The sequence below is a fragment of the Dipodomys merriami genome, unplaced genomic scaffold, assembly GCF_024711535.1.
Source record: "Dipodomys merriami isolate MVZ:Mamm:240054 unplaced genomic scaffold, mDipMer1.0.p SCAF_12, whole genome shotgun sequence".
Lineage (NCBI taxonomy): Eukaryota > Metazoa > Chordata > Mammalia > Rodentia > Heteromyidae > Dipodomys > Dipodomys merriami.
Window position 1 is genome coordinate 24,841,139 of NW_027202493.1, and position 10,593 is coordinate 24,851,731.

Genomic DNA, 10,593 nt, shown 5'->3' on the forward strand with positions numbered 1-10,593 from the left:
TGATTTTGAAGTTACATAGGAGGTTGAAGGGCTGAATCAGAAAGCACAGGAAAGAGACAAACTCTAACAGGAGGGGAGAAGCAAGGAAATGTTTCTCAGAAGGCAGGCCACAGGTGCTCCTGGATAGTATCTGACCCTCATTTTTGACCTCTCTTACCCCAAAGTTCAGTTCAAGTGATTGGTCTTTTAAATTTGCCACAACCACATATGATACTCTCCACATCTCTACCTGCACAACATTTGTTTCCATATCCATAGAATTACCTTTCACTCTGGGTCTGTTTTTCAAAATTCCTTTTCTTCTTTCAATCCAAGATCAACAGTCATCCGCTCATTAACTCCCTCTGAATTTGAAGTAAATTTCTGCTCATTGTGCATACATTATTTTAATGACTCACCTTTCTCCTTCAGCATTGATCACCTCTACTCTTATGCATAGTATTTGTGTGTCTTCCTACCTCTTCTATATGGCCACCAAGAGCAGGACTTTGGTCATAAAGTTCACAGCAGGATTTTGATCTTTGGCTCTTTTAAAAACTTTGTATTATTGGCTTGTTCATTTGATATAAAGTTCCAGATTACTAGATTCTCAGGGAAACAAGGACTCAAGCCATCCACTTCAGGTCAATCTTCTGCTCCTTGGACTTTCTTTATTCTCTTTCTTTCCTCTATTTATTTACTTTATTCGCCTGGTTGCTGGAGGTATTTGAGTTTGAAGAACAAGTCTAGGTGGGTGTACCCAGTTCAACAAATTCTCTCTAACTATGATGTGTTGATTGGTTAGGTTTTCTGATGTAAAGAAAAAAGCATCTAAAGTCAATTCAAGGTTGGTATATCAAGTAATTTGTGGGTTTTTAGGGCTTTGTTTTTCTAACATAGAAATTAGTAGGAATGCTGACAAAAATCCTATAAAACTTATGTTTGTTTGGATCTGGCTTACTTCGTTTAATTTTTCCAAGTCTTTCCATTTCCTTATTAATGGTACCATATCATTCTTTCTGATGGAAGAGTAGAATTCCATTGTGTGTGTATATATATATATATATATACGTATATGTACATATATACGTATATATATATATATATATATATATATATATATATATATATATTACATTTTCTTGATCCATTCTTTCACTGAGGGGTATCTGAGTTTATTCCATATTTTGGCTATGGAAAAAATAATGTTGCAATGAGCATGGTTGTGCTGGTAGCCTTAGTGTGGTCTTGTTTGTGTTTTATTGGATAAATGCCCAGGAGTAGAATTGCTGGATTATAGTGAAGCTCTATGTTTATTTAGTCTTTTGAGGCCTCTATACTGCTTTTCAGAGTGGTCAAACAAGTTTACATTCCCACCAACAATGTAGTAATTTTCCTTTTGGCCCATCCTTGCCAGCATCTGTTATTGTTAGGTTTTGTTTTGTTTTTGCAGATCATGGGGCTTGGACTCAGGGCATGGGCACTGTCCCTGGGCCTCTTTGTCCTCAAGGCTAGTGCTCTACCACTTGAGCACAACTTCTGGCTTTTTTTGAGTAGTTTTTTTGGAGAGTCTCAAACACTTTCCTACCCAGGCTGATTTTGAATTGTGATCCTCAGATTTCAGCTTCCTAGATAGGAGTACAAGCACGAGCTACAGGCACTTGGCTTGTTAATTATTTTGGTAATGGCCATTCTAACTGGGGTGAGGTGGAATCTCAATGTTGTTTTAATTTGCTTTACTTTTATGGCCAGAGGTGTTGAACATCTCTTCATGTAGCTATTCGCCATTCTTACTTCTTCTGAGAAGTCTCTCTTCAAATCTTTGGCCCACTTATTAATTGGCTTATTGTTTCTTTGAGGGTTTATTTTTGGGGAGTTTAATTTTTGAGCTTAAATTGTATTTTAGATACATTGCCCTCATTGGATGCATAGCTGGCAAAAGAATCTTTTTCCATTCTGTGGATTTTCTTTTTATCTTGATACCCATGTCCTTTACCATGCATAACCTCTTCAGTTTGATGTTCATATGATCATATTACAATGATAACAATAATTACGTATGTATGTATACATATGTTACAATAGACATTGAATCTCTAGATGAAAATACAGTGTTGGAAATTTAAAAAAAGACAAGAAGTCTAATACAACATCGTTACCCTTAGCTGTTGCAGTCTGCAATATAAATAAATAAAAATATATTCACAGAACAGAAACCTAGATAAGGTCTAAATTGTTCTAGCATAGCTTACTTTGTTTTGTTATTTTTTTATTTGGGGAGTAGAGTTAGATTCTGTGTGAGGGAGATGATGTTTAGACAAGTTCATCAAATAGAATTAGTGTGGCTTATATATCTGATACTGTCTAATGGCTAGACTATGATGAAAATATAGACAATGACTAATTGTAGTAATGGAAACTAGGTTTGATGGAATTCTTTCTAACAAATACCTTGGAGGGAAGGGACGGTAGGGGAAAAACAAAGGAGGAGGAACAATGCTTGATAAGAAATGTACTCATTACCTTGCTCATGTAACTGTAACCCCTCTGTACAGTATTTTTACAACAAAAATATTATTAAAATAAATAAAAGAAATTTAATGCCTTAAAAAAAGAAAGTTCTTGATTCTCCCTTCTTGGATGACATACTAAACAAAATTCTCTATTCTGTTTTATAACTTAGACTGGAATACACCTTATCAAAGGCTGAAATTTATTACTCTTCATTGGTGAATGAGAGAAACTGTAATGAAAATCCTAACATGGGATAAAATACCAGGAGGAATCAAAGTAATTTGTTTGATATTATCATGTAATAAAGGCCTTTTTTCTTCCCTGCATAAAATGGAATTTGAAGACATTTAAGTTATTTCTTTGAATCTTTGGGAATATTAGTATTTATTGAAAACATAGCCATAAAGAGTTCAAATGATAAAAATTAGGTAGCTAGGGCACTTGACTTCTCACAAAGGTATAAACAGATAATTACATTTGAAAAACCAAAACATCAAAACACTGTGTTTCACCTACAATGAAAAGTTCATATTTTTAAAAAAGGCATTAAGACAGACTCTCAGAAAATATCAAGTGAAAATATTTTTGATGATGGAAGATTTGAAATTTGCATTGAAATCCCAAACTAATTACTAATAGATAAACCCTTCAAATTTCTGATATATAAAGACTTAACCTTTTATCCTCTCCTCAAACTCTATTTCTTGGCTGTGTATACTGGAAACATCAGGACTAGAGTCATCTTTGGGCACTACAAATTTATGGTATAGGGAGATTACAGTGAGTGTGAAGTTTTGGAAAAATCTTTATGTCTTTGTGAGGTTACAGAATTCTTTCCATAATATTCTGGGCTGCAGACATTTACAGAACCTGTCCAGCTCCAACACAGCCTTCAAGTTCATCTCCCAGGAACACAATGGCATGATGGTTCCCATTATAAATGATACTCTTCTCGATTGTTAAGGCTCAGTGACATCGTGGGGTTGAAGCTGTACCTTGATTGGCTGTTAAACTGCGATCAATGAAAAGTATTTGTTCCATAATTTTACAACAAGCAGGAACCAGCTATCCTGGTGGTAAGTCAGCATGTATATACCATCAAAAGTAAAGTCTCTCACTTGGATAATGGACTGAATTTTCTTCAAGACAACAGGATACAACTAAAGTTTCATTTAAAAAAAAATGCTGAGCACTTTTCTGTTACTTGGTTAAAAAGAATAACCATATGATGAAGGACAAAGTTCCAAATAAGAATGGTGATTTGTCTAAATTATATGTTAGTTGCATCAAGTTATACAGAGAAACCAAGGTTTCACCTTAAAAAAAAATCTAACAGGGGGAAAATGACAAACATGAAGTCACTTTTTCTCGGTCAGCAAATATTTCCTGTAAAGGTCCAGAGAGTAAATAGTTCAGGCTTTGTGAGCTGTATTTGGTGATGGTTTTATATTCATCTTTTTCTTCATAATTTTTCCCCTAAACACATTTTTATTATTTTATTTTCTATTGTAAAGGTGACATACAGAGGGGTTACAGTTATATCAGTAAGGTAATGAGTACATTTCTTTTTAAACAGTGTTACTCCCTCCCTCATTTTCTCCTGCTCTCCCCTCAAATTGTAAAGGTCATTTATAACATAGTGTCTAGTGAGTATCACTGTTGCATTGGTTCATTCTTTGCCCCTCTGTTTCTGTGATTCTCCCCCTTCTACAGATCAGATAAACTTATATACAAGATATATATATATATATATATATATATATATATATGCATACATACATGACATACAGAAATGTTTTTAAAAAAGTGACACCAGGGCATAAACCAAAGGGAAACAAAAGAAAGAAAAAAGAAATAACTGCAAACAGTACATTACAAAAACTTCTTGTTTCTATCTCTTGGAGTTCGATATGGTCAAATGCACCTAGCATTTGAGCTATTTTGATCCTCTGCCAAGAATAATATAGACATAATCTAGTTATTACAAATGAGGGAAACCATGCAGCCCATGTTTCTTTGGATCTGGCTTGCTTTGCTTAATATTTTTCCCAGGTCTTTCCATTTCTTTACAAGTGGGGCAATACTATTCTTTCTGATGGAAGCACAGAATTTTAGTGTATGTGTGTGTGTGTGTGTGTGTGTATTTACATATATATATATACATATATATATATATATCACATTTTCTTGATCCATTCATCTTCTGAGGAACAAAAACAAAAAAACCAATAAAACAATTCTTTAAGATGTGAAAAAGAAGGCTTACAACAGCAAGTTATGGGCTAGCTTTTGGGCTGAAGTCTGCAGAGCTCATTAGAGTTGTGAGTTTTAATACAAGTCCTGCCCACCTATCTCTGATCTGTGCACCACTTACCCTGTTCCTCCTGGAGAAGTAATGAGGAGCATCTCCCTAAGGTTTTAGATCAATGCTTGCAAACAGTGGCCAGGGTGGTCTCCCAGAAGCACAGCTTGAGAAGAAATGCAGGCAGTTGGATGTTGCCTGTGTAGCTATCTGTATAGTCTTGGCTTTGTGAAGCCTGCCTCTGTTTGATCTATATCAGCCTTGTGAAAACCCAGAAGAAGAAGAAACGAGATATCTTCCCCCAAACCCAAAGAAAGCTGAAAAGCCTTCTTTCCAGATGAGCATGTGCCCATGACTGGATCACACCCAATGTCCAGCCTATTCACCATGAGAATTTCCTTAAGGTTTAAAACTGCATTTCACTGAAACCTGCTCCTTCTACCCTCTGTACCATGACGATTCCCTCAATACAGTTCCTTTCCCTGGCTTTCTGACAGTTAGTTTCTCTTCCAGCAGTCATAATACTAGAGCTCCCTTCTCAGAGTTGTTACACTCAGTGGACATATTTTAGAAACACAATCCGACCTTTAACATTGAAGAAACATACCTTTTAATCACAGGAAGAGCAACAAGAGCATTTATTCAGCAACTACTATGTGCACTTCTCAACACTTTATACAAGAACTTATTTAATCCTCACAACAACCATAGATGTAGGTCCTTTATATCCATTCTTTAATGTAGGGAAAGAAGCAGCCACAGGCATGTCACTATTATGTCTACACCATCACAATGGTGTACTTTGTACTTTGCATAAGCTCCAAGTACACACTTGGAGTACTTAATTATTTGAGAATAGTTGTGGTTATAATTCATTCAACCAATGATCTCGGTAAAAACTACATGGAATATACAGGTAGCCTGATTATATCATTCTGAGACAAAGATTTTGTAAGCAGTTAGTTCCAGTCTGAATCTGGTCATCTACTGGTGTTATTATCATTGTGTATAGGTACTTATGAAAATTGAAAAATGCATATTTTAAGGAAAATCTTCCTTTCAGGCTCTTGAAGAAGATCAGCCATAGTGACCATTGCTCCCATCAGCCGTTTAACCTGGGCAAGTGCATTCTTCTTTGACCATCTCTACAGACCACTCCACCCGCTGGGACTATTTCCTTAGCTCCAAAGAGCTTTTGAGTTTATGGCTCCAAATAGATGGTCTGCTTTTCACTTGCTTACCCAAATAGAGAATATTATGTTGTGATTTTTCTGGGAAATGTATTAAGCTAGTCAAATCAGGCCATTCTAGAGACTTATGTCCTGGTAGAATAATTTCATAACCTCCCTTTCTTTTCTTCCACTCTTCTATTATGAGCACAAGCATTTGCCAGCAAAGGAGGCATTTGGCTGTGAGTTAATGTGTGAGACTCTTGAAATACCTTTGCTGTCTGACTCGCTGTGTCAGCTTCTAACTGCTTATATAACTTAGGTAATATGTGCTTGCAAATATTTCCTGGCCTATTTCATATAAGTTGATAAAAGTAATTGTCAGTAATGATGACACTTTGATTAAATAAATATGCTATTGAGGAGTTAGGTACACAAATTATATACGGCATAAATAATTTGTTAGCATATCTGTCAACCTATTTCGCTAGCTTTAAATTGTAGATTCATCTGTGGAAGCACCGTGGTATTTTGTAAATTTGACAGCCATAGCTGTTTCCTGAATGTATTTGACATTACTTTTTACATTGTTTTATGCCAATCACATTTACTGCACACTGCTTATTACTTTATTGCCGAAAATGGCAACATGTATTTTATTTAGCTTTTTAGAATCAGCAGGCTATCACTGGCTTTATTAATCACATCCAACCCTGAGGATTATAACCCCTGGATTCAAGTTTATATAATTGCTGGTGCTCAGAAGCTGAGAAGTCAGTAATGCAGTTAGATGATCTCTCTTGAGGAATTATCATTCCCTAGAATGTTATGTTTGTTATTGAGGAAAGGGCTGCACGTATTGAATGCATTATCTATCTATCTATCTATCTATCTATCTATCTATCTATCTATCTATCTATCTATCTATCTATCTATCTATCTATCTATCTATCTATCTGCCTGCCTGCCTGTCTGCCTGCTTATTGATCACCTATCCATATATTCTTTCTTTCTTGCACATGTGGCTTTCTAATTTTGTGTTAGGATACAATTCTGTTGAAAAGAATCTGGATAACCATTCTTTATGTACCATATCTTCTGCATTTTACAATTTAGAAAAGATTTCTTTGCTTGTATTTTTAGCGATTTCCCCAGCAGACGCTTTTACATGTGTTATAAAATTAAAACTACATTTGTTAACTCACATCACATCATTTTATTAGCCCGGTAGAAAAGTCAATATTTCTAATTTGTTACCTCTGGATCTATGCCAGTTTAGATGTGTAATAACAGCCCAACAAGGCAAGGTAATATACACTAACCCAAATCTATAAAGAAGGGGAAGTCAAAATAATAAGGAATGTTATTTGGGAGCCAGAGATATGAGAAGTAATCTGAAACAACAGAGGAACACTGGCCTGGATTGATTTTTGACTTTGGAGGGAGGCATCTTCAAACATTTAGTTTTGCAGAAGATAAGAGGGGTGTTTATATTTTATTTTTCTGTGGAACTCGCCAGAGGCCTTTTTGAGCATTGTGCTATTATTCCCCTCTTCTGACAGAAGCCCAATGTAAACTCAAAGGAGTTTGAGTTCCACCTCAGCTTTGGCTCTTGCATAGCTCAAGTACTCTCCTCTTTCTCTTTCTCTCTCTACTGTGCCTTAGTTTCCTTATTTTATAAATGAGAAGTCAGTTGAGATGGATTTTTGCTAATAGCTTGGAAACTAGATTCTGATTTCTAAGTAAATATATAAAACAGCTATATCCATATTCCTGTTTTAATATATGCATCAACATGTTCTTTTCAAGAGAGTAAAAATGAGAAAAAAGTGAATAATGTTGGAAGTGAAGGTTGGATTTGATCCTTTATTTTCCCTTTTCCCCTTATGAACTATAAAAATTATCAGAAAAAATACATTAAAAAAATCACAAACAAGACCATACTAAAGCTACCAGCACAACTATGTTTATTGCAGCATTATTTACCATAGCTAAGATGTGGCACCAACCCAGATGTCCCTCAGTAGATGAATGGAGCAAGAAAATGTGGTATATATACACAATGGAATTCTATGCCTCCATCAGAAAGAATGACATCACCCCATTTGTTAGGAAATGGAAAGACTTGGAAAAAATTATATTAAGTGAAGTAAGCCAGGCCCAAAGAAACATAGGTCCCATGGTTTCCCTTATTTGCAATAACTAGTATATGTCTGGGGCATGTAGAAAAGGTCAAAATCTATGTACATATGACCAGACAAAGGAGGAGGCAACAATGCTTGATAAGAATGTACTCATTATCTTGCCCATGTAATTGTTACCCCTCTGTACCGTTTTTTCACACACACAAAAAAAGATTAAGTTAAGCAAAATGAACCGCAAGATAGGGATACAAGTGGTTTTTTTTTTCTTTCTTGCTATTGTTTCTAACATATTTATAAGGTACCATATGATTTTTTTTGTTGCTTTGTATGTTTCTCCCCCACGGTATAACCCCTGTTTTAATTGTATTTGATGTTGGTATAATTATTTGGGGAGGGGAAGGGAAAAAACAAAATGTTTAAATAGGGATATGGGTTGACACATTGTAACAATGAGATGTACCAGACACTATGTTGAAAATGAACTTTACAATTTAGGTGGGGGTGGGAGGATGGGGGATTGGGGGGAGTGTAGTTGTGGAGGTGGGAGGGAAGGGATGGTAGGGGAAAGACAAAGGAGGCAGTAACAATGCTTGATGAGAAATATACTCATTACCTTGTTCATGTAACTGTAACCCCTCTGTACAGTATTTTCACAATAAAAAACATTAAAAAAAAAAAAACTGATTCCACAGTTAAGCTCATAGGCATAAAACATAGGTTGGGTTCTTACCTCATAGTCTGCCACTTCTCAAATCATTATTAAGCCTAACTGGCCATATGGTGGTGCCAAAGAGAAGCCCCTGTAATGTGTGCTAATAACTGAATTCAGGTTTAGTCTAATTCTCAGTGTTACTGAGTCACTAAAAATAAATGATCATGCCAAGTTCCTGTGGCTCACAACTGTAATCCTAGCTACTCATGAGGATTGCAGTTCGAAGCCAGTCCAAGAAAGAGAGTCCATGAAACTCTTATCTCCAATGAATCACCAAAAGGAGAAAGTGGAGCTGTGACTCCAGTGGTGGGTACTCACATGGAACAGAAAAGCTCAAGGACAGTGACCAGGCCCTCAATTGAAGGACTGCTACACACACACATATACACATACACACATGACAGACAGACAGACAGACAGACAGACAGATAGATAGATAGATAGATAGATAGATAGATAGATAGATAGATAGATAGATAGATAGATTACGGCAAGGCTTAAGTGGTGAGCTAAAAACTTACCCTCTCATGTCAGTTCTTGTAAATTTTAATTGTTAGCAAACTACCTTTACTTTTTGGGAAGGGAAACACATTATGGTTTCACCAAGAAAACCAACAGAATGAAAAAAACCTCATCTGTTTAACGTTACTTTTGAAGTAGCAAAATATCAGTTTATCTTTCTATCTTTTCCTTCCTTCCTTCCTTCCTTCCTTCCTTCCTTCCTTCCTTCCCTCCTTCCTTCCTTCTTTCCATCTTCCCTCCCTTCCTTTCTCCCTCTTTTCCTTCCTTCCTCCATCTTTCCTTCCCTACTGCTTTCTCTCCCTCTATCCCTTTTCTCTATTTCTCTTTTCTTCCTCAGTCTCTTTTTTTTCTTTCATCTTTCTCTTTCTCTCTCATTATCTCTCTTCCATTCTCTTTCTCTTTCTCTCTTTCTCCCTCCTCCCACTCTCTCCATTTCTTCTTTCTTTTTCTTTTTTTCTTTTTATCTTTCTTCTCTTTCTTCCATTCCTTCCTTCCTTACCTCCTTCCTTCCTTCCTTCCTTCCCTCCCTCCCCTTTCTTCCCTTCCTCCTTCCCTCTCTCCTCCTTTCCTCCCTTTCCTTCCTTTCTCTTTTTTTTCTCTTATCCTTTGCTTTTCTTTCACCAGAGCCTTGTTCAGGCTAAGAGCAATGCTCTACCACCAAGTCACAGCCTAGCCCCCTCCCCCCATTAAACACTGACTTTTGTCTTGGTTATACTGTCCAAGTACTCTTGGGGCCCTGGTGGTTCCCTAACTCAGCTACTGATAACCATCATCATCCTCAATTGATTGGATTCTACATATCATACAACTCTTCATCTAGGACAAAGTTGCAAAGGATTGAAGGCTTACATCTCCCTCCACATGTTAAAGATCTCCAATGTGACTTGCATTCAAAGGTGAAGACTTCAGGAGGTGACGGAGTCCTGAATATGAAGCAGTCATAAGTGGAATTAGAGTCTTTACAAGAAGGTGTACAAAAGAGACAATCTCCACATCTCTGTCTCTGTCTCTCTGTCCCTCTGTGCCATGTTAGGAAGCACTAAAAAACCTCTCTCTAAACCAAGAAGTGGGACCCACCAAGAATCAAATCAGTCAGCATCTTGTTCTTGTGTTCTTAGAATGCCCAGACTCCAAAACTGGAACAAATACATTTCTATTATTCAAGCCATTCCATTTGTGGTATTTTGGTGCTAGCAGCATGAATGAAGACAAACATGAATCTTGAAAAAAATAAACAAGCATGCATTCAAT